The following is a 26,726-nucleotide window of genomic DNA, read 5'->3' as shown; positions in this document are numbered from 1 at the left end:
TTCAAGAAAATGTCTGCCAAGTACCCAAGTTTGGCAGATAGCATCATTTGTCAATCGCCCTTCTGAGTAAAAATGGTGTTTTATGTAAAAGCAGCTAGTTCAGCAGCTTAATCATACAAGGAAAAACTTTCTCCAGACAATCATTGACTTTTATACATCAGAAAATACTTTATGCATACTTCCCATTTTTTCACACAGGTTATTAAAATGAAATGTACTCAAAGGTCGAGGTTTAATAGTTAATGTTTATTGCTTTATGTGGACTTTTTTTATTATTTTTTAAAATATTATTTATTTATTTTTATTTATATCTTTTACATTATTGTGTATTCCCTATAAAATTCCCACCACCAGTTCACCCATAAACCATCACCAGAGTCCCTTCTGCTCTTCTCTCCCTTGTTTTAAATCCCTTTCCTCTCCCTCCCTTGCAGAATGTCTCTTATTTATGGTTGCCTGCTAGTTTTGTAGTTTTATCATTATTATTATTTTTTTCCCTGATCCCTAATTTGGTTCCCCTATATTCTTCCTATAAGTGAAACCATTTGATATTTTTTTTCACTGAGCATGGACATTCTTAAGTAAATTCAACTTTCTTTTCTCTTTTTCAATTGCAAGTGAATGACAGTAGAGTACAGTGAGTACTAGTACAGCATGTGACTGTCTTGATTCATGCTGGGCACCAGTAGTTCTAGCCACTGTTGCTTTTGCATCATCAGAGCATATGTCAACACAGTGAAAAAAACAACATCTTAGTGTTTTTACAGAAATAGTTTGACCTCACAGATCCCCGGAAAGGGAATGGTTTCCAGGGTCCGTGGACTGTGTTTTGAAAAATGCTGGTGTATACTGTTCAGTTTAGAATTATATCATCACAGAGTGATCAAAATTTTTAATATATGTGTATTATCTTATAAATAGCACTGTTTCCTCAGAAGTGTATTTATGTGTCTAAACTTAAAAACCAAGTGTACAGGAGGGTGTCTAATGAAAAGCAACAGTCTCCCACCTTCCCATTCTTCTGAAACACCCTGTTTTAAGAGGAAAAAACCTTTTTAGTATAGAAATTTTCAAATATATAACACAAAAGTCTGAATAATATAATTCACCTCCATAAAGATGTTGCTCAGTTTCAACAGTTATTTATGACTAAATCTTATTTCAGCTAAACACCCCTTGTTCCCACCATACAACACAATTTTAAAGCAAACTTGAGAAATAAGGGCTGGCGGCACAAGGGGGTAAGACAACCTATGAAGCTATCTGCAGCCACTGCAACACAAGTTCGATCCCCAGCTGGCCAGGGAGCAACCCACATGTTGTACCAGACCTCTCCTGTCTCGTCCACTGCTACCCTCAGCAGTGTATTTCAGTCAATCTGCCTGTTCTGTTCCCCACTCTGCCTCTGGTGAATCCTCTCACCACCCCCACCCCCACACACACCTCTGGCCTGTATCCCAGTTCTTGTATGCATAAATAAATAAATTAAAAAAAAAAAGATTCTTTAAAAAAAAAACACAATAATTTCATAACTCCTGAAAGGAAAACAATTTCTTACTGTCATCAAATGCCCAGTCATGTTTTAATTTCCCTAATTACCTCATAATTTTGTCAGTTTGCTTAATCCAATCAAGAGCTGAATAATATCCATATGTTATAATTCCATGTATTATATTTCCATGTATTATAATTCCATATATTGTAATTACATGTAATATCCATGTATTGCAGTTCACATATCTTTTTATGTCTTTCAGTGTTTTCTGCCTTTCTTTTTGTCCTGTTTTTTACCTTTCTTTTCATTTCCCTTATGAAATGAAGAAGCATGGTAAACATTTCTCTTACAGAATTTCCCACTAAATTTTGCTGATCACACCCCTGTAGTATCATCATGTATGATAACCCTACTTTTTCCTATAAATCAAATATTAGAGTTAGAATTTTGATGAGATTTGGGTTTTTTGGTTTTTTTTGGTTAAGAATACTTAATGAGTAATGGCAGCATGAAGTGTTTCATCTGCTCTCCTTATGATATGCGCAACTTTTTTTTTTTAAAGATTTATTTTTTTATTTATTTATACAAGCACTGGGTACAGTCAGAAGCGCAGGAGGGTGAGAGAATTCACCAGAGCCACAGTGGGGAACAGAACAGGCAGACTGACGAAATACACTGCTGAGGGGAGCAGCGGGCGGCAGGAGAGGTCTGCGCACCATGTGGGACCCTCGCTCGGCGGCTGAACTGGTGCTGCCGAGGCTGCGGGCAGCTTCGCAACCCAGAGCTCAACCGCTGCACCACTGGGGAGGCCCCATATTTTTCAGTGTCTTTGTGTACTCTTAGATTTAACATTCAATGTGTTTCAATGCATAATAGTCATTACCGTCTTTTATGTTCATTTTTTATTTCTTTGGTTAACATTTTGAATTAGCTTCTGAGATTTTTGACATGACTTTAGTATCATACAGTAAGGAAAGTTAAAGTATTCCTGGCTCATGTTGAATATGTCCTGTCCCAGAACTGCAATCGACCAAGTTTATAAAGATGCCTGACTTACTTTACTGGGAACTATTTAGAGACCACTAGCTGGATGGGTCGTTGATTTTAGGGCTTTTCTGTGCTAGAGGATACACAGAAAATAGGAAATGCATATACTTTAAAAGTAAAATACAAAGCATATTCAGAATGCTACTTCCAATTGAAAGTCTGTATGACAGATTTATTTTTCTTTTTAAACTTAACCTCATCTATATCTCCTTACTCCCACATCAAAATTCTTTTTTTTTTTTTTGAGATTTATTTATTTATGCATACAAGAGCTGGGGTGCAGGCCAGAGATGCAGGGGGCATGACAGGATTCACCAGAGACAGAGTGGGGAACAGAACAGGCAGACTTACTGAAATACACTGCTGAGGGGAGCAGTGGTCGAGACAGGAGAGGTCCGCTGCGCCATGTAGGTTGCTCCCTGGCCAGCAGGGGATCGACCTTGTGCTGCAGAGGCTGCTGATTGCTTCATAGTGCAGTGCTTAACCCTTTGTGCCACCAGGGAGGCTCAAAATTCTTGGTTCTTAAAGACAAGAATTACTTTATCCTATAACACAAACATGGTCTCAAAATAATACTGTCAACAATATGATTACTTGAATGGAGTTTAAGATTTTTCTACAGTTATTTTTGTCTTTGCAGCTTATTCTGATAGGGATATACTTTGTTTTTGAAACCACTTGAAATAATTCCTAATCAGTTTAGATAGGTTGATTTATTTGATTTTGAGAAGCCATTTTTAATCTTTTCTGCTTTCAATTCCTATATTTCCATTCATATCTCAAATAATAAACTTACATCTTTCTTCTTTGATTTTTTTCATCCGTGTGCATTATCTTTGAATATAGTTATAATGCACGAGACTTAAGCTCACTTAGCTCTCCCTCACTGTAGTAAATAACCATTTTATTTTTTTTAAAGATTTATTTATTTATGCATACAAGAATTGGGGTAAGGGCCAGAGGTACTGGGGGGTGGCGTGGGTTGAGAGGATTCATCAGAGACAGAGTGGAGAACATAACAGGTGGATTGACTGAAATACAGTGCTGAGGGGAGCAGCAGGCAAGACAGGAGAGGTCTGTGGCACCATGTGGGTCACCTCCCTGGCAGGGGATGGAACCCTTGTTGCAGTGGCAGCTGATAGCTTCATATTGCTGCGACTTAACCCCTTGTGCCACTAGGGAGGCCAGCGTCACAATTTTAAACAACTTTATTGGTCACTATGTAATTTCTACACTAACCACTTTATTTCTTGTTCTGTCAAAAATAGATAATGGGATTGAAAACTTTTTATAAATTTTATACAATTAATGTACTGTGCTTAGTAGTGAGTGGTATATATGTATATTAGGTAATTAATAGTTGCTGAATTAAATGGAATTTTTATTTTACTCTTTGCCAAAAAACCAGTAGTATTCAATTAACAGAGCCTTGGCTAAATCAATAATTAGTAATTTACAAATCATAATATTAGATTGAGGGTTTAGAATTAGGAATAGTCATCATTTTCTTTTTTTTTTTTTAAAGTTTTATTTATTTATTTGTTTGTTTGTTTGTTTGTTTTGTTTATACATGCACTGGGTACAGTCAGAAGCGCGGGAGGGTGAGAGAATTCACCAGAGCCAGAGCGGGGAGCAGAGCAAGCAGAAGGACTGAAGTACACTGCTGAGGGGAGCAGCGGGCGGCAGGAGAGGTCTGCAGGCCATGTGGGACCCTCCTCCGGTGGCCGGGGAGCAGCCGGGGATGGAACCAGCACCACAGAGGCCGCGGGCAGCTTCGCAACCCAGCGCTCAACCGCTGCGCCACCGGGGAGGCCCGGAATAGTCATCATTTTCTTCTTCCCTTTCCCCCTCATTCTTTGTGACTTTGGATCTTATAGCATCTTTATATTTCTCTTACTCTATTATTAAAAGATAAGTCATTGAGATGCATGTTTGGCATGAATGGAGGAAAATTACAAAGGAAGAGAGCATGAGAGTGTTTTAATTAAGAAGTGAACCTACAATAAAATCTTAGAAAGTAAATTTATATGAATGAAGCTGAGATAGGGACCCACATGGAAAAAAAATGCTTATTTATAACATATTCTATTAACCATGAAAATATGAGAAAAAATTGTTCCCCTTAGCATATAATAGAATGCATAAAATGTCCTTGTAATCTCTGTCTCCATTAATGGAATCTGAATTAGCTAACATTTTAAAATAAATATGGGTAATTAATCATGGATTAAAAGTTACCATATCAAATAAATCATTTTAAACAAATTTAAACACAAATGCCTATTCCAAATTCCAGTGTCAAAATTACTCAACACATCATTAATAAGATGATTTTCTCTTTGCAAAATCAATAGAAAAGAACTGACTTTTGGGAGTTGAGAAAAATGATTCAATTAGATGTCAAGTTCAAAGATTTTTGTTTCCTCTCTAAGATGAACAACCTTTAATTGTTGTATATTAAATTTTATTTTCTCTGGCCCACTGCTGTATAGGACTTGAATTATATCATAGATCATTAGTTCTCTTTCATAGGGTTAGGTCCCTTCACTGTAACATATTTATGTAAACCAACATACATTTAAGCAAAAGTACATAAGCACTATTTTATGGAAGAGTTATATTAGAATTTGCGATACAGAAAATCACATTAAAATTATTAGAATTTTTTATGAAAGTTTTAAGTTTCTTTCAATAGTAAGCAATACCATTGTGCACTTAATATACTTAATGAATATATTTATTGTGTTCATATGTTATTTAGCCATTACATCTTAAATTGTGCGTAAATTTTGTTGTGTTCTGTGTTCTTGCTTCAATTTTCTTCATCAACATATCTGTCTAGCAATACAAGGAAATCAGTTTCTAAAAGTTAACCATCTCAAAACTTCAGAACATAGTCTAAGAAAACAATGTTTCACATTAATCTGCACTAGAATGTTAGGATTTTTTTTTTTCTTAGAAACTCATTGGCCTTTCAAAGACATGTTACAGAAATGACACAGGTGGTAGTTAACCATATGGATTCTGGAGTCGAAGTACCTGTTTTCTAATCCTAACCCTAACTGAATGACACAAACAGGGGAACATTAGAGGAATAAATAGCAAACTGTGATCAATGTCATGAAGAAAATGAATATATTGTTGTGATAAAGATAACAGAGAGGAACCTGTCTTTGAGTCCTGTCTTAGAACAGAATGAAGATGACTTAACCTTTGAGGGATGGGAGGGTTAAAAGAGGAAAGGTTTCTAGCCTGAGAAAACAAAGTATCTGACAACCTATATTGGAAATGGTGAGAAGGCCTAGAGAGAAGAATCCAAGGTTTGGAACTTGTGTGACTGGGTAAGTGGTGGTGCTATTAACAGAACATGCTTGAAGGAAAAACTGAATTCATTCATTTTCAAGAGGAAAAACATTAATCCGGTAGTTGGAAATTTGGAGCTGGAGCTTGATTGAGACCAGACTTCAGGTATATTGTAGCCAGTTGTTTGGAGATATAAATCAAAGACGTGCGCTTGAATGAGAAAGCCATTTACAGTGAACAGTCAGGGCTTAAAGTTGAGACCTTGGTATGAGTTCTCTGTTATTTGATGGTTATAATACTTGGGACAATTTGTCTGAAGTCAGAAATCTCTACTTTATTATATGTTTTAATTATCTATTTGTCTATCTTTATGACAATACCATTGATCAATATAGCTTTATAATAAGTCTTGAAGGTCATATAGATTACATCTTTCAACATTTTCCTTTTTTAAAAAAATTTATTGTTTAATGATCAACATATATAAGTTTCAGATGTACAGCTTTATATTTTGCCATACTGCTTTTTAATCACCACTGGAAGTCAGGTTTCTATCTCCCACCCATTTTACCCAACTCCTATGCCCCTTCCCCTCTGGTAACCACTATTCTGTTGTCAGAATCTAAGTGTTTGTTTGGTTTCATTTGTTTGGTTTCATTATCTTCCACATATAATTGAACATATGGTGTTTGTCTTTGTCTGAATTATGTCAGTTAGCATAATGCCCTCAAATAGCATGGGTTGTCACAAATAGCAGGGTTTCATCTTTTTTATAGCTGAGTGGTAGTCAACAATGTGTATATACCACATTTTCTTTATACACTCATTTGTCAGTGGGCATTTAGGTTGTTTCCTCATCTTGGCTGGCTATTGTGAATAATGCTGCATTGCACATAGGGGTGCATGTATCTTTTAGAGTGAGTGTTTTCATATTCTTCAGATCAATACTCTGAAGTGGAATAGCTGGATCATATGGCAGCTCTAGTCTTAATTTTTGAAGAAATCTCCATATAGTTTTCCATAGTACTTGTACCAATTTACATGCCCACTAACATTTCTTACTTGTGTTCTGACTATCGTAAGGTGATATCTCATTGGGGTTTTGATTTGCATTTCCACAATGATAAGTGATATTGAATATCTTTTCATGTGTCTGTTGGCAATTTGTATATCTCCTTTGGTGAAATATCTACTTAGATCCTCTGCCTACTTTATAATCATTTTTTTTAATTTATGAGTTTGTATATTTTTTGGTATTAAAATCTTGTCAGATATATAATTTGCATGTATCTTCTCCTATTTGGTAGGTTGCCTTTTCATTTTTTTTTAAGATTTATTTATTTGTTTGTTTGTTTGTTTATTTATTTATTTATACAAGCACTGGGTACAGTCAGAAGCGCAGGAGAGTGAGAGAATTCACCAGAGCCAGAGCAGGGAGCAGAGCAGGCAGAAGGACCTAAGTACACTGCTGAGGGGAGCAGTGGGTGGCAGGAGAGCTCTGCGCGCCATGTGGGACCCTCCTCCGGTGGCCTGGGAGCAGCCGGGGAGCAACCGGGGAGCAGCCGGGGATTAAACCAGTGCTGCAGAGGCTGTGGGCAGCTTTGCAACCCAGCACTCAACCGCTGCGCCACCGGGGAGGCCCTGCCTTTTCATTTTGATGATGGTTTATTTTACTGCGCAGAAGCTGTTTAGTTTGATATAGTCCCATTTGTTTATTGTTGCTTGTGTTTCCCTAGACATGAATGAATCCACAAAGGCAGCAGTTTGATGTTAAAGAATTTACTGCCTTTGTTTCTTCTGTATATGTTATGGTTTGGGGCCTTATATTCTTCTTTATTCATTTTTAAATATTGTTTTGACCATTCAAAGTGCTATGCATTTCCATATGCATTCATTTCTATTGCCGCTAAAACAAATGGCCGCAAACTTAGTGGCTTAAAAAGATAGTTTTATTATCTTATAGTTCTGTCTGTAGAAGTCCAGCATGGCCCCTACAAGAGTTCTCTTGGTTGATTGTTTTTCAGCTTCTAGAGGCTCCCTGCAGTCTTTGCCTTATAATCCCCTTCCTTAGTCTTCAAAACCAGCAATACAATATCTCCTTAACATTACACTTTATTGATCCTTGTGATTACAGTTGGTTTACCCAGATAATCCAAGATAGCTTCTCTATTTTTAAGTTAACTGATTTCCAAACTTAATTACATGTGCAACTTTAATTCTTTTTGTCATGTCTTGTTACAAATTTATAGATTTTGGGGGACTGGGACATCTCTACAAGACTATGGTAAAGCTTACTGAACCATATGAATTTTATTTTATTTTATTTTTTTAAATAATAAATTTTATTTTTATATTCCCCATACAATTGCAATCCCCCCATTCTGACCCCAATCCCTCCCCTCCCGCCCCCCCACCCCCAAAAAGTGTCTCTGGTTCATAGTTTTTTGTTGATTTTGATTTTCACTTTCTTATAGTTATTCATTTTCTTGGTCCCTTATTTAAGTTTTCTAGATTCCTGCTATGAGTGAGACCATCCGGTATTTTTCTTTTTCTTTTTGGCTTATTTCGCTGAGCATGATCCCTTCCAGCGCCATCCATGTTGCTGCAAATTGCATGTGTTTATCTTTTTTGAATGCTGAGTAATATTCCATGGTATATATGTACCACATCTTCTTGATCCAGTCATCTATTTTTGGGCATTTGGGCTGTTTCCAAAGCTTAGCTATTATAAGCTGCTATAAACATTATAAATAGTGCTGCTATAAACATAGGGGTGCAGGTGCTCTTGGGAGTTGATGTTTCTGTGTCCTTTGGGTAAATACCTAGGAGTGGAATTGCTGGATCATATGGAAGCTCTATGTTTAGTAGGTCCAGAAATCTCCACACAGCTCTCCATAGTGGCTGGACCAGTTTGCACTCCCACCAACAGTGCAGGAGAGTTCCTTTTTCTCCACATCCTCGCCAGCATTTGTTGTTGCTAGTTTTTTTAATATGTGCCATTCTCACTGGTGTAAGATGGTATCTCATGGTAGTTTTAATTTGCATTTCCCTGATTACAAGTGATGTTGAACATTTTTTCATATGCCTGTTGGCCATTCGCATTTCCTCTTCAGAGAAGTTTCTTTTTAGCTCTTCTGCCCATTTTTTGACTGGATTATTTTCTTTGTTGTTGTTGAGTCTCATCAGCTCTTTGCAGATTTTTGTGATCAGTCCTTTATCATTAGTGTTGTGTGCAAAAATCGAACCATATGAATTTTAAAATCAGTTTGTCATTTTCTACACAAGAGCCTGATAATATTTTGATTGGAATTATGGTGAATTTTATTTTTTAAAATTATTCTCTTTTATTTTATTTTGCGTAGAAGAACTGGGATGTAGACGAGAGGTGTGTGAGTGAGAGGATTCACCAGAAACAGAGTGGGGAGCAGAACAGGTGGATTTACTGAGATACACTGCTAGGGGGAGCGGCAGGCGTAACAGGTAAGTCTGCTGCGCCATATGTAGATTAGGTCCGTGGCTGGGGATCAAACTCAGGCCATAGCAGTTGATATGGCTGAGATGTAACCTCTGGGCCACCAGGGAGGCCTTATGGTGAATTTTAATTTGGGGAGAATGACAAGTTAACAGTCTGAGTCTTCATCCATGGGAGGTATACATTCTCCTTTTTTTTTTTAACATTTTTTTAAAAAGATTTATTTATTTATATAAGAACTGGGGTACAGGCCAGATGCGCGGAAGGGTGAGAGGCTTCACCAGAGACAGAGTGGGGAGCAGAACAGGCAGACCAACCGAAAGCACTGCTGAGGGGAGCAGCGGCGCAACAGGAGAGGTCTGCTCAGCCATGTGGGTATCTCCCTGGCCAGTCAGGAATCAAACCGGCACTGTAGAGGTTGCGGACAGCTTCACAGTGCTGCGCTCAGCCCGCTGCGCTACTGGGGAGGCCCCATTCTCCATTTTTTAATTTATCTATTAACTAGTACTGTTATAAAAGAGATATCTTTTAGGACACATTGAAAAGACAAAAAAGATGGGGTCTTCTGTGATCCAGGAAACAAATTCTCACTAGACACCTGTTTGGTGGGCATATGTATCTTGGACGGACTTCCTAGCTTCCAGAACTATGAGAAGTAAATTTCTGTTGTTTATAAGCTATTCAGTCTATGACATTTTTATTATGCTGCCCAAACTGACTATGGCACTAGTATATAAAAAAAAGTTGTGTGTTGATGTTGTATCCAAATTCATAAAACTTTTTTTTTAGTTTTGTCAGCTTTTTTTTTGTAGATTCCATCAGATTTTCTTTATAAACAAATATGTAAAATTTGAGTAAAAATAATTTTACTTCTTCCTTTCCACTTTGAATTCTTTTACTTACTTTTCTTGACTGATATTCCTGGTGAGAACCTCCAGAACAATGTTGACTGGAAATAATGAGATATCCTTGTCTTTTTTCCTGATCTTAGAGGAAAACTGTTCAGTCATTCAACATTCGGTATGTTAGTGGTAGGAGTTTCGTAGATGTCCTTTATTAGGTTGAGAAAGTTCCCTTCAGTTTGCCAAGAGTTTTTAATCAAGAGTGGAAGTTGTATTTTGTCAAGTGCTATTTACATGCCGATTGAGATAATGTTATGAATTATATGAACTTTTTAATGTTAAACCAAATTTGCCTCTTTGGGGTAAACTACATTTGGTCATGATATAGTATGTCTTAAATATGTTTTTGGATGCCCCTTGTTAAAATTTTATTTAGAATTTTTGCATCTATGTTTTGGTTATTGGTTAGGTTTGGAATTTTCTTTTCTTTTTTTTTTTAAAGATTTATTTATTTATGCATACAAGAGCTAGGGTACAGGCCAGAGGTGTGGGGAGTGAGAGGATTCACCAGAGACAGAGTGGGAAACAGAACAGACAGATTGACTGAAGTACACTGCTGAGGGGAGCAGCAGGTGAGTTAGGAGAGGTCTGCTGCGCCATGTGGGTAGCTCCCTGGCCAGGGATCGAATTCATGCTGCAGTGGCTGTGGATAGCTTCATAGGTTGCGTCTTAACCCCTTGTGCCACCAGGCAAGGCCCAGGTTTGGAATTTTCTTGTAATAACTTTTTTAAAATTAGAGTAATGCTGACCTCATAGAATGAATTGGGAAGTATTCCTTCCTCCACAGTTTTTTTTGAAAATTTGTATCAAGATCATTGATTTGAAACCTTCCTTCTTGTTTTTCACATGGTAACTACTGCCTAAATACTGCTTTAGTGTCATCCATAAATTTTGGCATGTTGTGTTTTCATTCTCATTTAGTGCACAATATTTTCCAGTTTCCTTTTCATTTCTTCTTTGCCACATGTGTTATTTAAAACTGTATATTTTGATTCTAAATATTTGGAGAGTTTCCAAATGTCTTGCTGTTATTGATTTCTAATTTAATTTCATTGGAGTTGGAGAACATACTTGGATGACTTAAATCCGTATACATTTTTTTAAACTTGTTTTATGGCCCATATAGTTTATCTTGGTAAACATCTTGTGTGCACTTAAGGAATGAATAGTCACCTGCCTTGTAGTGAGCTGTAAATTTCAGTTAGGTTAAGGTGGTTGGTAGTATTGTTTAGATGTCTTCCGTATCTGCCTTGGTCTGAATATTTGTATTACCCTTCCCTCCAAGTCATATATTGAAATCCTAACCCTGAAATATGATGGTATTAGTAGGTGGTGGTCTTTGGAGGGTGATTGAATGATATTAGTACTCTTATAAATGAGGTCCCACTGAACTCCCTTATCCCTCTTACCATATGAGAACATAAGAGTGAAGATGCTGGTTATGAGCCAGGAAGAGGGTGCTTGCTGAATCTTTTCGGCACCCTGATCTCAGACATCCAGTGTCCAGAACTGTGAGAAACAGATTTCTATTGTTCTATAAGCTATCTAATCTCTGGTATTTTATTATAGCGACCTGATGGACTAAGACAGTGTCCTTGATGATTTTTTCCCTACTTGTGCTATTACGAGAGGGTTTTTGAAACCTCTGACAGTAACTGTGGATGTGTCTATTTTTCCTTGAGTTTGTTTCAGTTTCTGCTTGTGTGTTTGAAAGCTCTGTTACTAGATATAAATGTTTAGGATTTTTTAATGTCATATTTGACCCCTTCATAATTATGGAATGATCTTCTCTTTTCCTGGTAATATGATTTGCTCTGAAATTTGCTTTATATGATATTAAGATAGCTGTTCCAATTTTCTTTTGACCAGTATTAGTACAGTATATATTTTTCCTATCCTTTTTCCCCTTGTGTCTTCATTTTTGAAGTGTAGTTTTTTTGTAGGCAACATATAGTTGGGTCTGGTTTTATTTATCAAATACGACACATTTTAATTGGGGTGTTTTTATTGTTACATTTAATATTATTGATATGTGTGAAGTTTGTCATTTGCTATTTGTTTCCTTTTTTTTAAGATATATTTTTATTTATGCATAAAAGAACTGGAGTATAGGCCAGACATTCAGGGGATGAGAGGATTCACCAGAGACAGAGTGGGGCACAGGAGGAACTATTGTAATATACTGCTAAGGGGAGCAGCAGATGAGACCTGAGAGGTCTGCTGTGCCATGTGTGGGTTAGCTCCCAGACCTGGGATCGAACTCAGGTCATTGTGGTGATAGCACTGAAACTTAATCCCTTATTACAATCTGTTGTGAATTGAATTATACCACATCCCTTATAGTATAGTTATACCTAATTATAGGATTATAGGATATAACTTACAATAGAATATTTACATGTCTTTCATTAAGTAGCCCTAATAATATTGTTGTCATACATCTTACTTATAGATAGGGTACAAAACCCACAGTAAATTATTACTGTTATTGCTTAAACACTTATCTTTTAAAGATTTAAATGATAAGGAATACAGCATTTACCTTTGTTGTTACTATTACCAATTTCTTTTTCCTTATGTACATCTATATTTCCAGAAATACGGTGTTATTTTCCTTCCATCTAATACATTAACTTTAACATTTCTTAGGATGTGAATGTCCTCATTATTCTCTCATCTTTTGTACACATGAAGAAAATTGTCTTTAGTTTTGAAAGATATCTTTGCTGTGTATAGACTCCTAGGTTTGCATTTTTTTTTGTTCGGTATTTTAAAGATGTTCTATTCTATCTGCTTGCACTATTTCTGCTATAAAATGTGGTGTCATCTTTACTTTTTACCCTCCATGTTTGTTTTCTTTTCTCTGTTAGCTATGAAGATTTCCTCTTCCTCACTGGTTTAGTAATTTCATTATGAAATGTCTTTATGTAATTTTTTTCATATTCCTAGTGTTTGGGTTCATTGAGCTTGTCATATTTATGAGTTTATATCAAACTTTGAAGACTATCAGCACTATTTTTTTAAATTTTTTTTAGATTTTTATTTATTTATGTATTTTTAAGTATTTCAAAAAAATTTTTATTTTTATATTCCCCATACAATTGCACCCCCCTTATTTTGACCCCAGTCTCTCCTTTCCCCGCCCCCACCCCCATAATGTGTCTCTGGTTTATAGTTGTTTGTTGATTTTGATTTTTTCTTTCTTATAGTTATTCTTTTTCCTGGTCCCTTATTTAGGCTTTCTAGATTCCTGCTATGAGTGAGACCATCCGGTATTTTTCTTTATCTTTCTGGCTTTTTTCACTGAGCATGATCCCTTCCAGCTCCATCCATGTTGCTGCAAATTGCATGAGTTTATCTTTTTTGATTGCTGAGTAATATTCCATTGTGTATATGTACCACATCTTCTTGATCCAGTCATCTATTTTTGGGCATTTGGGTTGTTTCCAAAGCTTAGCAATTGTAAATAGTGCTGCTATAAATATAGGGGTGTAGGTCCTCTTTGGAATGAATGTTTCTGTGTCTTTGATTTTTACTTATTTTTGTGTAGAAGAGTTGGGGTGTAGGCCAAAGGTGTGTGTGGTGGGCAGGATGATATGAGAGGATTCACCAGAGACAGAATGGATCCACCGGATCCACCGGAGCAGAGCAGGCAGATTTACTGAAATACACTGCTAAGGAGAGTGGTGGGCAAGACAGGACAGTCTGCCTGCGCCATATATGGGTTAGCTCCCTGGCCACAGATTGAACTCAGGCCATTGTGGTAGGCCATTGTGTGGCCAGCGGTAATAGCACTGAGACTTAACTCCTAGGCCACCAGGGAGGCCCCAGCACTATTTCTTTAAATGTCTTGTTTTTTAACTCCTTTTTCTCTATATAGTGTTTTGGAAAGCTTATACTGCTATATCTTTAGGTTCACTGATCCTTTTTTTTTTTTTTTTTAAGATTTATTCTAGTTATACAAGAGCCAGGGTTCAGTGCAGATGTGTGGGAGGGTGAGAGGATTCACCAGACACAGAGTGGGGAACAGAACAGGCAGACTGATGATATAGACTGCTGAGGGGAACAGCGGGCGAGACAGGAGAGGTCTGCTAGTCATGTGGGTTGCTCTGAGGCCGGCGGGCATTGAACTGGCACTGCAGAGGCTGCGGACAGCCTCACAGCACTGTGCTCAACTGCCTGCGCCACCAGGGAGGCCCCTGATCCTTTCTTATGTAACCTCTATACTTCAGTCAATATCATTCAATGTAATCCTTCACCTTAGTGATTGTTTTCATCTCTAGAAGTTAGATTTAGAAATATTTTATACTTTCCTTGTCTCTACTTAATTTTTTGAGGATCTTACCTTTATAAACATTTTAATGTCCTTGTCTGTTATAACATCTGCATCAGTTGTGGGTCAGTTTTAGTGATTTATTATTCCCCTCATTTTGGGTCATATTTTTCTACTTTGCTATGTCTTGCAGTATTTAATTGAATGGGAGACATTATGGATTTTATCTTGTTTGGTGCTGAATATTTTTGTATTCCTATAAATATGTTTGCATTTTGAAATGCAGTTAAATAACTTCTACATAGTTTGATCCTTTAGAGTCTTACTTTTTTTTGTAGCACAAAGCAACATTTACTCTAGGGTAATTATTCTGTATTACCATGGCAAGACAATTTTGAGTACTGTACTTCATTGAGTTGAGTCAGCCCGGGGGAAGCACAGTTCTTGGCCCTCACTAAGTGTCCAGTAGTATTCCTTCTAATGCTTTCAGATGGCTTATTCTTTCCTGACCTTGGGTAGTTTGGTAGTTTCCTCACATTCATGCACTGATCCTCACTATTGAATTCTCCATGAGGACCCTGTGCAGATCTGTAGGATTCTCTATATTACCATCTTTTCTCCTGTACTCTATCTTGTGAACTCTAGCCATCTTGTTCTTCCTGAATTTACAGCTCCATTTCAATTCAAGAAATCTGGTGGATTCTTTCACAATCTCCACTTCCTAGGCCGTATCTGTAGGTTCTCTGAAGTTAATAAGCTGAGGTAAGTCTTGTTTAATTACTCTCTTTGAGGCATCCCTCTCCTTCAGTGCCTAACTTCCAGTATCTTAAAAACTGTTTTATATATTTTGTGTGGCTCCTTTTTGGGGGGATGGAGGGGAATATTGGTTTAGGTGGGATGGTAAATATGGTCCTTGTTACTCTATCTTGGCTGGATTCAGAAGTTCCCACAAGGCTCTACTTTTAAAAGTCATCTCACATTTTGAGGAGAGGGAGAAAAAAGTTCCAAGAGTCTATAACCAATTGCTTCTGGTATAACTGCTCTGTAAAATGAAGTGTGACTGTTGTTTAGTCTGCTTATTTAATACTTCTTAAGACTCCAGAATATTATAAAGGTTTGCTGTAAATGGTGGTTTATAGATTTTTTGGGCCAGACTTCAGAGCTGTGGGACTTCTCTTAAATGTGCCAGTAACATTTTCAAAACACAGGAGGCCATTGATAGATTGCAAATCAGTTTTCACTGTTACTTGGTAGTCAGTCTGCAAACGTTTTTCTGCTTCTACTTGTGTCATCTGGGTAAGGTTGCAGTAAAGGAAAATTTACTCTCTAAAGATCTGAGTAGTAAATATACAGAGAGCCCCCTACCATAGGTAGTTTACTGTGATTCAAGAACTTATTTCTGGAACACTAAAACCTCCTTGTCCAACTCCAAGAAGTGTTGTGTGACTTGTTTATCTTATTCTTGAGAATTCATTTGAAATTAGACGGAGAAACTCCTACTATCTTATTTGCATGAAAAAGAAAAGACCAGTATTTTAATTACAGCAAGGGAGAGAGAGGGCTTAAGGAAAGTTGAAAATAATCATAATCATAGACTGATGAATATATTTTTAAGTACTTATCATGGAAAACTGGGTGGACAAAGAATGGGTAGACTGTTTTTTAGTTTTATATCTCAAAGATTTAGTCTTCAAAACAAATTTAATAATTTATTTTCTTGGTTTTTTTTTTTGAATCAGACATATATAACTGTCCAGCAAAGCTTTGATTAGCATTAAATAACTATTATTAATTCAGTGTCATATAATTTCAGACACAAATAGAATCTTGTGGCTATAGGTCACCTGAATAGTCTAATTGTATATAAATGTGCAATATTTTTAGGCTTTTATGGATATTAAAAATAGCCTTTTCTTCCTGGATTGTCTGGGGTCTAGGGACATCCAATAAGTAGCTTACAGTTCCCAAGTATTACAGCATTTCATTGCATTCTCTTAATTGAATTATTATAGTCAGGACATGTCGCTAGGATGGAGAAGAGATACTCTGATTAGGAAGCAGTGGGTGTAAATGTACAGTGACATCCGTGTAGACTATAAGTTGCTAACACTGTATAGTGAGAAGGCCGTCAGACAGATGTGTAAATGGAGAGTAGTTGAAGATTAGGTACAAGTAGGTTAGGTCAAATCGAAAATCCTGCATTCTTTGACTCTGTCCTCTATACAGGGATGTCAGTGAAAATGAGAAGGAACATTGAGAAGACTATAAGGAGAAAGCCCAGAACTTGGCAATTAAATGTCAGGGTTGAGAGGAATTGGAAGATTTTCAGTGAGGAATCAAGTGTTATTATTACTAATAGGAAATTCAGAAAGAAGAGCTTGAATTAAGCAATGCGAGATTCCCTGAAACTTTCTAAAATCTCCCAAATTCTCAGTGTGACTCCTGACTGGGCGGTACTTTCCCTGTAGTCCTCCTTTGATTGTTGGGCCTGGCAGGATGAAATCAAATGTGGAAGGGCATTAGAGATCATGAGGTCAGGGGGCTAAATCTCTTCATTTTACAGATAAGGAAATGGTAACTTCCCTTAAGGCCACATAACTAGGCTGACCTATTGGCACTATTTTCTGAAATTCTTCTAGCAAGGTTACTGTGTTTCAGTCTTGCCTGTAAGCAAAGAGAGCCTTGGGTTCCTCTCCCTGCCCCAACATAATAATTCAATCTATTATAGACTTCATTCCTCAAACTGCTTTACACATCCCAAACTCAAATAACTAAAATGATTCCTTCTAGGTGATCTGTTTTCCTGTCTGCATAGATGTAGTCAAAAATCTTGTAGTAGTACATTATGGGCATTAGTGCCAAACTCGGCCTGGGTGTAATGGATCTGCTCTCTTGAAAATGCCTAAACTGTTTGAGGGGAGAGGAAATGATTAACATTAATTGAAACCTGGGATGAGGATTCTTACTGGGAGTAATTTCCACAATTGTTATCGAGGATGTATAATGGCAGTCAGTAAAGGAACTGCTTCCTTTGCCCCTTTAAACCCAGTTCCCTATGACTTCTCATGCATGGATCCTGAATTCATGTGGGACTCCTACTTTGTCCTAGGAGAATGAGATTGTGCCAATGCCTTTATTAAATTAACTCTGTTCCAAGCTGTTATCCATTTTTTAAAAAAGATTTATCTATTTATGCATACAAGAACTGGAGTATAGGCCAGAGGTGTGTGGGGGGGAGGGGGATGGGGTGAGACGATCCACCAGAGACAGAGTGCAGAGCAGAACAGGCAGACTGACTGAAACACACTGCTGAGGGGAGCAACAGGCAAGTCAGGAGAGGTCTGCTGCACCATGTGGGTAGCTCCCTGGTCGGGGATCGAACTCGTGCTGCAGTGGCTGCGGATAGCTTCATAGGCTGCGCCTTAACCCCCTGCGCCACCAGGGAGGCCTGATGTTACCCATTTCTTTTCTTTTTTTCTTTATTTGATATATTTTTTACATCATTTTTCATTTTTGCACAATGTATGCATTTTCATCTTGGTTATAGTCCCCATACAATTCCAACCCCCCTTATTTTGACCCTAAACCCTTCCCTCCTCCCCTCCGTGGTGTGTCTCTGGTTTATAGTTGCTTGTTGATTTTGATTTTTACTTCATTATAATTAGTCTTTTTCCTGGTCCCTTATTTAGGTTTTCTAAATTCCTGCTATGAGTGAGACCAACGATGTTACCAATGTCTACACCTTAGTTAGAATCCAAGAATCTTAGAGTGCCTTCTTTTTCCTTTCCCAAGCCCTTTTCCTCATTTTATCCCAAAGTGGCCCGGCTCCCTTTCCCTTTACACCCACACTAGCCTCACCTTTACCTATCTTGGGCCTCCGGGGGCCACACCTAGCCCGCTTCAACTCTCCAGTCTCGCGCCCCCTAGCGTGCCGGGGGCGGGGCCGAATGAGCATAAGCCCCACCCTTCTGTTTGGGCGGGGCCCGCGGAGACAGGGCGCCATTGATTGGTTAAGGCGCAGCCTGTTGCGGGGGCAGGGCCCGGAGTTCGGGCCGGGGCTCCGAGCGCGGCGGGCGCCGCTGGGGGCGGGAGGCGTGGCGCGTGGCGCGGGTCCCAGCCGAGTGTGGCGCAGCTGAAGCTGGGTTTCCCGCTCGCCACGCGCCGGGCGTGGGTCGGGGTAGGTAAGTGTGGGAGGGGTCCCGGAGCCGTGCGGGGTCAGGTGAAGGGCTCCCTGGGGTTCACCGCAGGCAGGTGTACATTGGAAAGGCAGGCCCCGGTGCAACTTAGCGAGGAAGGCGCTTGGGGCGCCGAGGGCGGCCCCCTGGCGAGAAACCCCAGCGGGAGGGAGACACCAGGTCGGATTCCAGCTTTGCAGCACTCTTTTACGGCTTTAGCTCGCGGAGAGAAAACATGTACGTTGCTTTACACACCTCCTCCTTAAATCTCAAGAAATCTCAGGTACTGTAGAGATTTTATATTCTTTAACATTTATTTCTAGTTTGTGACTCAGAATTGGAGGAGAAACCGGATAGTGACTTGCGGTAAGGCTTTATTTTGACTTAGTGTTATTACTTTTGCAGGAAGGGTGCGACTAGTAATGGGACTGTTATTTAAACAAGGACACCAGGGTTTACATAGGCAGTGTGTCATGGGGATAAAACCAGCAGAGTGCTTGGTTTTGGCTGTTTTTATTAACTGTGAAAACTTGGTCAATTTGCTTGCTTTCTTTATGCTTTTGTTTCCTCGTATTTAAAATGGGAATAATGATAGTTCAAAGCTTTCAGGATTGTTGCAAGGATTAGATGAGTTAGTATTTAGTGCCCGGCACATTGTCTTTAATAATGTTGGCTATTTTTATTATTATTATTGTGCACTCACGTGAGCATTATTCTTAAGTGTTGTCACTAAGGGAAAACCTTTCTGCAGAGCTGTTGCTTAAATAGTTTTGAAGGACTTGGTCTCACTCGATAAGGTCTCATTACTTTCTGTAGTACTAAAGGTATTATCTATTGTGATCTCGTTCCATATCAAATCCCCTCTAAAATAATAGAGAAACTTAAGTACCTTGAAGGTTGTTCTAAAAAAGAGATTAAAGAGGCATTGCCTTTGGAGTATGTAGCCTCATTGTAAGCACCACGTAGGTTTAAAATAAGTTCATTTGACTTTACACAGAAGTTAGAAGTTGTGCTATTTGGGATGGTGCTTATCTGTACTATTATTGGAAAACTAGATAAGCCTGGTACCCAAATATATAAATAAGCTAGGTCTTATAGGAACCATAACTTGTCACATAAAATCTCAGAATTGAAAGGAATCTGAAAAATTAAACCAGCTGCCCTTCACAGGTAAGGTTGAGGCCCAAAGACTCATAACCGATAAATGGCAAAGCTCCTCTAGAATTCAGCTCTGATGAACAAGTTATAAAATCGAAGGATGATGTTGCTTTTCTGCTTTTTATTATAGTACTATTTTTATTTTTGACAGTTTTATGGTGCGGTGAATGGTTTTTCTCTCAGCAACATCCTGCTTGGTAGCTTAATTGTATGATTCATAATCATTCTCAGCACCTTTGATTTAAATCACAAGTCTTAAAGTTGCTACATCAATGATTGCTTTGAGAAGAAGATGATTGTCTTGGTAAGCTTTGTGCAAACATGTTCTAACAGTGCTTTGGTTTTAAAGTGCAGCCCTTTCTCCCATGTAGGGAATATAAACAGCCAGAATAAACAAAGTGACACACTAGGTAGTTGGTTATCACTTTGTTATTGGTGAAGTGTTCTTAATTGGGAAGAAAACAATCAGGAAGTGTAACACTGAATGCTAGCCCAAGGATATAGGACTGGGTCACTTAAGAGATACGTTGCAATTGCTGCTCACTTCAAAAGCATCATGGAGTGAAATTATTTGTAGATACTGGTATGTTAGTTGCTGACTGTACCCTGGCTCCTTGTATAGCTCACTCCCTTACCTCCAAGTATTTGTTCAGATGTTAGCATCTCAGTCTGGGCCTTCTAATTAAAATTCCATACAACCTCAATTCTTCCTGTAATACATGTTTGTTTATTTAATTGTTCAATATCTGTTGCCTGCCAGTGAAGGGTGAGTTCCATGAAGGCAAATTTGCTTGTTAGTTGTGTTCACTGCTCTATCATAAATGCCTAGGAATAATATACGACACTGTTTGGTTTCAAATTCATAGAGCTGATGTGGACGTTTCCAGTTAGGGTAGTAATTACTAAAGTCAAATCACTGTCTTTTCAGCTTGCTTTTTCCCCCTCACCCCTCTAGTTGTATCTCCTGGTTACCCAGGAATAAAACCTTGAGGCAAAGTTAATTCCTCCTTCTACCTTGTGTTCCACATGCAAATAACTACTAACTTATTTTTCTTGTTAATTTTTTCCAAACCTGTCATTCCTATTGTCAAGCTTCTGTTTCTTTAAACCCTCCTTCATTTTATTCTCTAACACCTACAACCCTGCAAGTTACATTTTCAAATGCCTTCACATCATCATCTGCAAAATGAAATCCGAAATGAGAAGCCTTGCATTCGAATATTTCTACATGATCTCACATTCCCTCTTCCAGCCTCTATTTCCTATTTGTAAGAAGAGTGATTCCTACTTTTGCTTATAAATGCAGAAGCAAAATTAGACATTAATGATAATACCCTATAAAATTCCATGGTAAGTATTGCTTCCTGACAGTTTCTTCTTCAGTTTTTATTATTAATGAGTGGGTCTTTCCCCCATGTGGGCAGGAATTCAGGAAAACTGGACTGGTGGTCATTACCTGTTTGTACTGAGGATTTTGGCTTCTCTTTTTGAGAACCCAGCCTTCAAAACCTCCCTCACATGTCACTACCATCCCAAATACTGAGTTAAGTTCAGTTGAAAGTGTTTTTCTTCTGAATTTTAGTAACTCTTCATACCATTCTTAGAGAATTTGTCATAATCTACTTTTAACTGTAATTCTTTGGGCATTTATCTTTTCTTTGCTGCTGAAGGACAAGAAACACATAGATTCCAGCTACTTTTTAAGGAAAAATAAGATGACTTCTACTTAACTTTTTTAAATAAAAGTGATTTTAACAGATCTTTAAATTATTAACTATTGAGCTTCAACAGTGAAATCTGCCATAGACAGTTTAAGAAGGCGGGGGGAAAGTTGTAAGTGAAGATATTGAGATCTGGATTCATAGAAGGGAGTAGGTGTAGATAGGAGAGCAACATATTCAACACCCCCATTGATGGACAGGCAGAAAGTTAAAACAAAATAACACAGTGAACTCACTCAGGAAACCACTAGGACACAACACACTATGGAGTAACATCTGCAGCTTTGAGTTTTCTTGTGAGGTATTATTCATAAACATTGTTTTGTTTTTACATCTCTAGGCACAAATGTCTCCCTGCTTTGTTTTCTAAGCTGGATAGGACTGAATGTTCTCTTCCTCTTTCTGTTCTGCAGAAAGTAATTTACCTTTTTTCTTTGTTGTTTAAAAAAAAAAGTTCATATTGCTTAAATTATTTTCCTAGCTATACTGAGATACACATCAGAGCTTTTAGTTCTTCAGAGAAGGTGGTGGCTATAAGATAATTGAGTTTATGTTAAAGCTTCCAGTTTTATTAAGTTTGATGTCAGCATTTGATTTACTGTATTGTTTTGATGTTTTATAAACATATCTTTGTATGTATTCCATCCAATTGAGCGAATGTTTTTATTTTTCTTGAAATTTTTTCCTGGTTGATTAACTATTACATGTTTCTAGAACTTGTGTAGACATTTTTTTCCATTTAATTTCATGTTTTCTTCTTTCCTACTGCCTTCCAATTCTCAGCTGAAGTTTTCCCATTCTAGGGCATTCTAACCTAACTTACTTTACTTTGTCCTTGACTTTTAGTACTTACAGGTATAGTCTTAACCATTGCTGGGTAAGAAACTTCAGTGATGAAGCTGTAGTTTCTCTCAATAGGAAAGAGTTGTTGGGGGAAAAAAATACATATATACTGATTTTTGAAATGTTAAAACTTTAAGGTGAAATTGTACAGGTTAACTGTACTAATAATGTAGGTATGGCATAGAGTTAAAGCTTATGTACTATAATTTATTTTTGTACTATGATTTAAATATGTAATTGGTTATAATTTTTGTCCTTTGGGAAATTTCTTTTAATGTGCTTACCAATAAAGTTTCATTCTTAAAAGAAGAATATTGAAAACAAATATTTGCTTTGGAGTAGTTTCCTTTATCACACTGTATACGCAACTGTGTTTACTAAGTTCTTGTTTTTAAAAACCTTAGCTAAGGATGTTTAACAGATAGTATCATTCATACAAATAATAAAAGTTAGGGCACAGACTGATTCCATATCTCTAGCACTGGGTAATCGCTATAGATAAGTATCTGTAAAGTAAATATATATTTTTAGGGGAGATTTTTGTTAATATACTGCAGCATATTAGTTTGTATAATAATGGGATTAATCTAGTAAAGAGGGATAAATTGATGATTCACGGGACTGTTAAAAGAATGAAGAGCCAGGGGTACCTTTGCACACTTTGGCAAATTGAAATTTCTAAGTGTGCGTCTCCTCCTGTTCGTAGAACTAATAAATTAAACAAACACATATGGGGCCTACTAAGTGCATGACAGTGAGTAAAGCACAGTTACTGTGCTGTAGTCAGGGAGTTCTCAGTGAACAAGCAAAATGCACTCCTAGTTGATAATTGTTAAAAGGGAAAATACCAGGATGATGACAGAAGATTAATTTGTGGAAGAAGCACTTTAGTTAAGGTGATTATGAAGACTTGGAAAAAGTGGCATTTGTACAAAGGCCACTGGTGGAATGCAGCTGGAGAGATACAAAGAGATTAGACCATGTAGGTGGTTGTAGAAAGTTAGCAATAATTTAGAATTTGGATTTTGTTCTAGGGGCAGTAGGAAGCCATGGAAAAGGTTGAAGTAAAGGAGTGAAATGATCATATTTACAGTGATTTAAAAAAGTACTCTCGGTCTTAGATTGTAGAGATACTAACCTAGAGGTTCTCTCAAGAGACATGATGTGAAAATGTGTTGGTGATTGTTTTCTCTTGGGGGGTGGGGGTCGGTTGGTTTGATGCTCCTCAATCTGAATTATCCCAGTTTTCCAGTCACTACCAGCTTTTCCTCTGCTTCCTAGGGCCTGCAGTATTTTATCACTGCTAGTTCAGTGTAAATTCCCCCTTCACCCTTCTCTTGCCCATCCACCCATCACTCTGCCAGTGATCACAGTCCTCTAGAAATCATCCTTGGGAGTACGCTGTGGTCATATGTATCTAGAAGATACCTTCAAATGTGCCTCCCAGTGGAAAAGATTGGGAAGCTGGAATTACAACAGGCTTTCTGGTGATAGGGATACCAAGAGTGTGATGTTGGGAGGCTCAGAAGGATAGAACAGAATATGGCTGCTCCAGTGCTCATTCCTACATGATCAGTTTTGGAACCAGCAGAGGGACACGTTATCAGTTGGAGCAAATTGGGACCTTCCTCCTTATCCTGGCAGTTTTGACTCTATTATTGGAAAACAAATAAATGTCAGCATTTCTACCTCATCACTCAGTCCCCTCCTTAATTGTCTATAATTAGGGTGTAGCCAGCCTGTTTTAGGGAACCAACAGACTTACATATAGCTTTTGTGGAGGTTCTTGGGCACTCCTGTGAAGCTATTGGTTGCAAACTCTTCTATACTGTGTCTCATCATTTAACATTGTGCACATTTTATTTTAAATTCTCATAGAACTTTATCAAGAATCAGGATGAATAAAAAGCACCTCAAATAAGAGCTGTGATAAACCTAGGGAAAAGTAGTACTTTCGTGATTACAGAATAATGAAAAATCAGGGAGGGTGGAGTGGGAATTAGAGGAAGGATATATTATTAAGGAAGGAAAACAGGAAAAGTTGTAACTGATTTATGTGATGTGTGTGGGGAGAAGGTTGCTGTGTATCTTCCCTTGGCAGAGCCTGGTAGTTTTTTGGGGGGTGGTTTTTTTTTAATCTCTAAAAAATGCAATGCAGTGAACTTAATTTACAGATGGGACAAAGATGTGCTTTGTTTCTATTGAAACATTTTGGATATTTTTGGAATTAGTGTTCTGAGAGGCGGAAATAGCTACAGATTACATATTATTACAGTAGACTTTCATGAAGTAACCAGTTAGTTTAGGGTAAGAATATCCTGGGAAGGTACTTTTAATGTAGTTTTAAATACAACCAACCCATTGGGTTTGTTCCCTCCTCTGGAATAAGAATAATTCCTGTCCCCACCTTGACTTTTCTACCAGATTCCTTTTCTTATTTTCTGGGTCATTCACCATTTCCCAAACCAGTTCCCATATCAGAGCCCAAGGTCATAGTATCAGTTGTCTTTTGTCTCTCCCTTTACTAGATCTGTCAGTTCCTTCCTTTGGAACCTTTGTTCCCAAACACCCAGCACCCTATCTTTTTGGAATAAACTTGTTCTTAATTTCCCTTTATGATTTGGCTTGTATGACTGACCCCCTCTCTGTAGTAGTAGTTAAGAGTCTACTTATGAATATATCTACCTTATGATTTGGGTAGGGTTCACTAGCCAATAAATACTAAACAATCTTTATGATGTGTGAAGGAAATGAATTCAGAACCTCTCTGCTTATATTTTCGAGATAAAAGCAGAAAAGTCTTTTGGGCTGCTTATAAAATGTTTTGGGCTGTCTAAAAGAAGATGTACAATATCAAGAAAATAATTGCATCCAATGGACAAAAATTTGGGCACCATAAAGACTAAAAGCTTCAAAAATACCTTAGCGTTCATTTACTTAAAGCAGTATTGTAGCGACAGGAACAGGGCACTGAGCAGGATCTCTGATCCAGCAGACTGGGTAAAGGAGGAATCAGAGTCCTCAGTGGTTTTTTGCAGGTCTTTTATTTAGATTTACCAGGCATATGGCAGGCAGGGGTGCTGAGGGGCCGGGAGGCTGGCATTCCTCCCAGCCCCCAGCAAATCTTCACTCTATCTGGGCGCTCTCTGGCATTCTCTCTGCTTCTCTTCTTCTTTTGGTTTCAGTTCGTTCTTGGCTTCTGCTGGCGTCCCCACGACGCCGCCCTTAAAAGCCCAGTGTCAGCCCAGGTGAATCCACTTCAGGTGCCCACCATCAGGCATGCATTCAGGACCACAGGGTTCCCTCATCTATCCTGATGGCGGGAGGGCAGAAAAGCCTGACATTTTTTCCTTACCCTACAAGTATCTATCATCAAAAGTTTAACATCAGTTTCGACAATTTTCTATCATGTAGTTTTACCAAATAAATTTTTACAGCCCCCAAATAAATTTAAATCTATTAATGCTTCTTTAAAAATGATAAACTCTACTCTTCTTTTTAAAGTCCATAGCTGGTGATAGTATTCTTTCATGTGTCCTCTTTATTCCATGATTTAGTCCTTGATTGTCCCTGTCATGGGACCAAAGCTCAGAGCTTTTACCAGGCTTTTGGTTAGATAGTGACTTGTGACATTTCAAGAAGATGTTCCACTCCTGACATAGTGCTACACAAACCTGACCCTCCTGGTAGCAGACTCAGAAGGCTGCTTTTCCTCTTCCTATAACTGGATTGCTGTGGACATTTGGAGCTCTCTCTCTTCAACTCTCTATCTCCATAGTTAAGGGATAGTGTGTATGAGCTGGGTTCTTGGGTTAGAACTGAGTTCATGTCACAGTGCTGGCACCCAAACCTCTGTGACCATATGGAATTACTCCATCATCTGTAAAATGGGAATAATGATACTTCATGGGTGTTGCTATGAGCAAGAGTTAGAGAGTGCTTAATATCTGGCATTAGTGCTAAATAACTGTTAGTTTCTCAGCTGCAACACTATTGACATTTTGAGCCAGATAATTTTCTGTTGTGGGGCTGTCCTTTGCATTGTAGGGTATTTAGCATCATCCTTAACACGTTGCCACTAACAACCCCTCCCCCCAAGTTTTTTTGTTTTTTTTTTTAAGATTTATTTATTTATTTATAGAAGCACTGGGTACAGTCAGAAGTGCAGGAGGGTGAGAGAATTCACCAGAGCCAGAGCGGGGAGCAGAACAGGCAGAAAGACTGAAGTGCACTGCTGAGGGGAGCAGCAGGCAGCAGGAGAGGTCTGCGCGCCATGTGGGACCCTCGCTGGTGGCTGGGGATCGATCAGGCGCTGCAGAGGCTGCAGGCAGCTTCGC

At 38.2% G+C, this 26,726-nt stretch overlaps 1 protein-coding gene across 7 annotated transcripts in view; it reads left to right on the top strand.

The window, feature by feature from the left end:
* Nucleotides 1-26,726, top strand: part of SGK3 (serum/glucocorticoid regulated kinase family member 3) — a 110,079-nt gene that overhangs the window by 27,595 nt on the left and 55,758 nt on the right. The window contains exon 1 of one of the 7 annotated variants that reach the window (XM_054692215.1): nucleotides 9,228-9,325. The exons of 1 other annotated variant lie outside the window; for it this stretch is intronic. The gene's annotated coding sequence lies outside the window, so the exon portion shown is untranslated. 5 more of the 7 variants (XM_037505791.2, XM_037505772.2, XM_037505811.2 and 2 more) reach the window with 5 other exon arrangements.

The sequence above is a fragment of the Talpa occidentalis genome, unplaced genomic scaffold, assembly GCF_014898055.3.
Source record: "Talpa occidentalis isolate TD23 unplaced genomic scaffold, MPIMG_talOcc4v2.1, whole genome shotgun sequence".
Taxonomy (NCBI): domain Eukaryota; kingdom Metazoa; phylum Chordata; class Mammalia; order Eulipotyphla; family Talpidae; genus Talpa; species Talpa occidentalis.
This window is presented reverse-complemented; position numbering and strand designations above follow the sequence as displayed.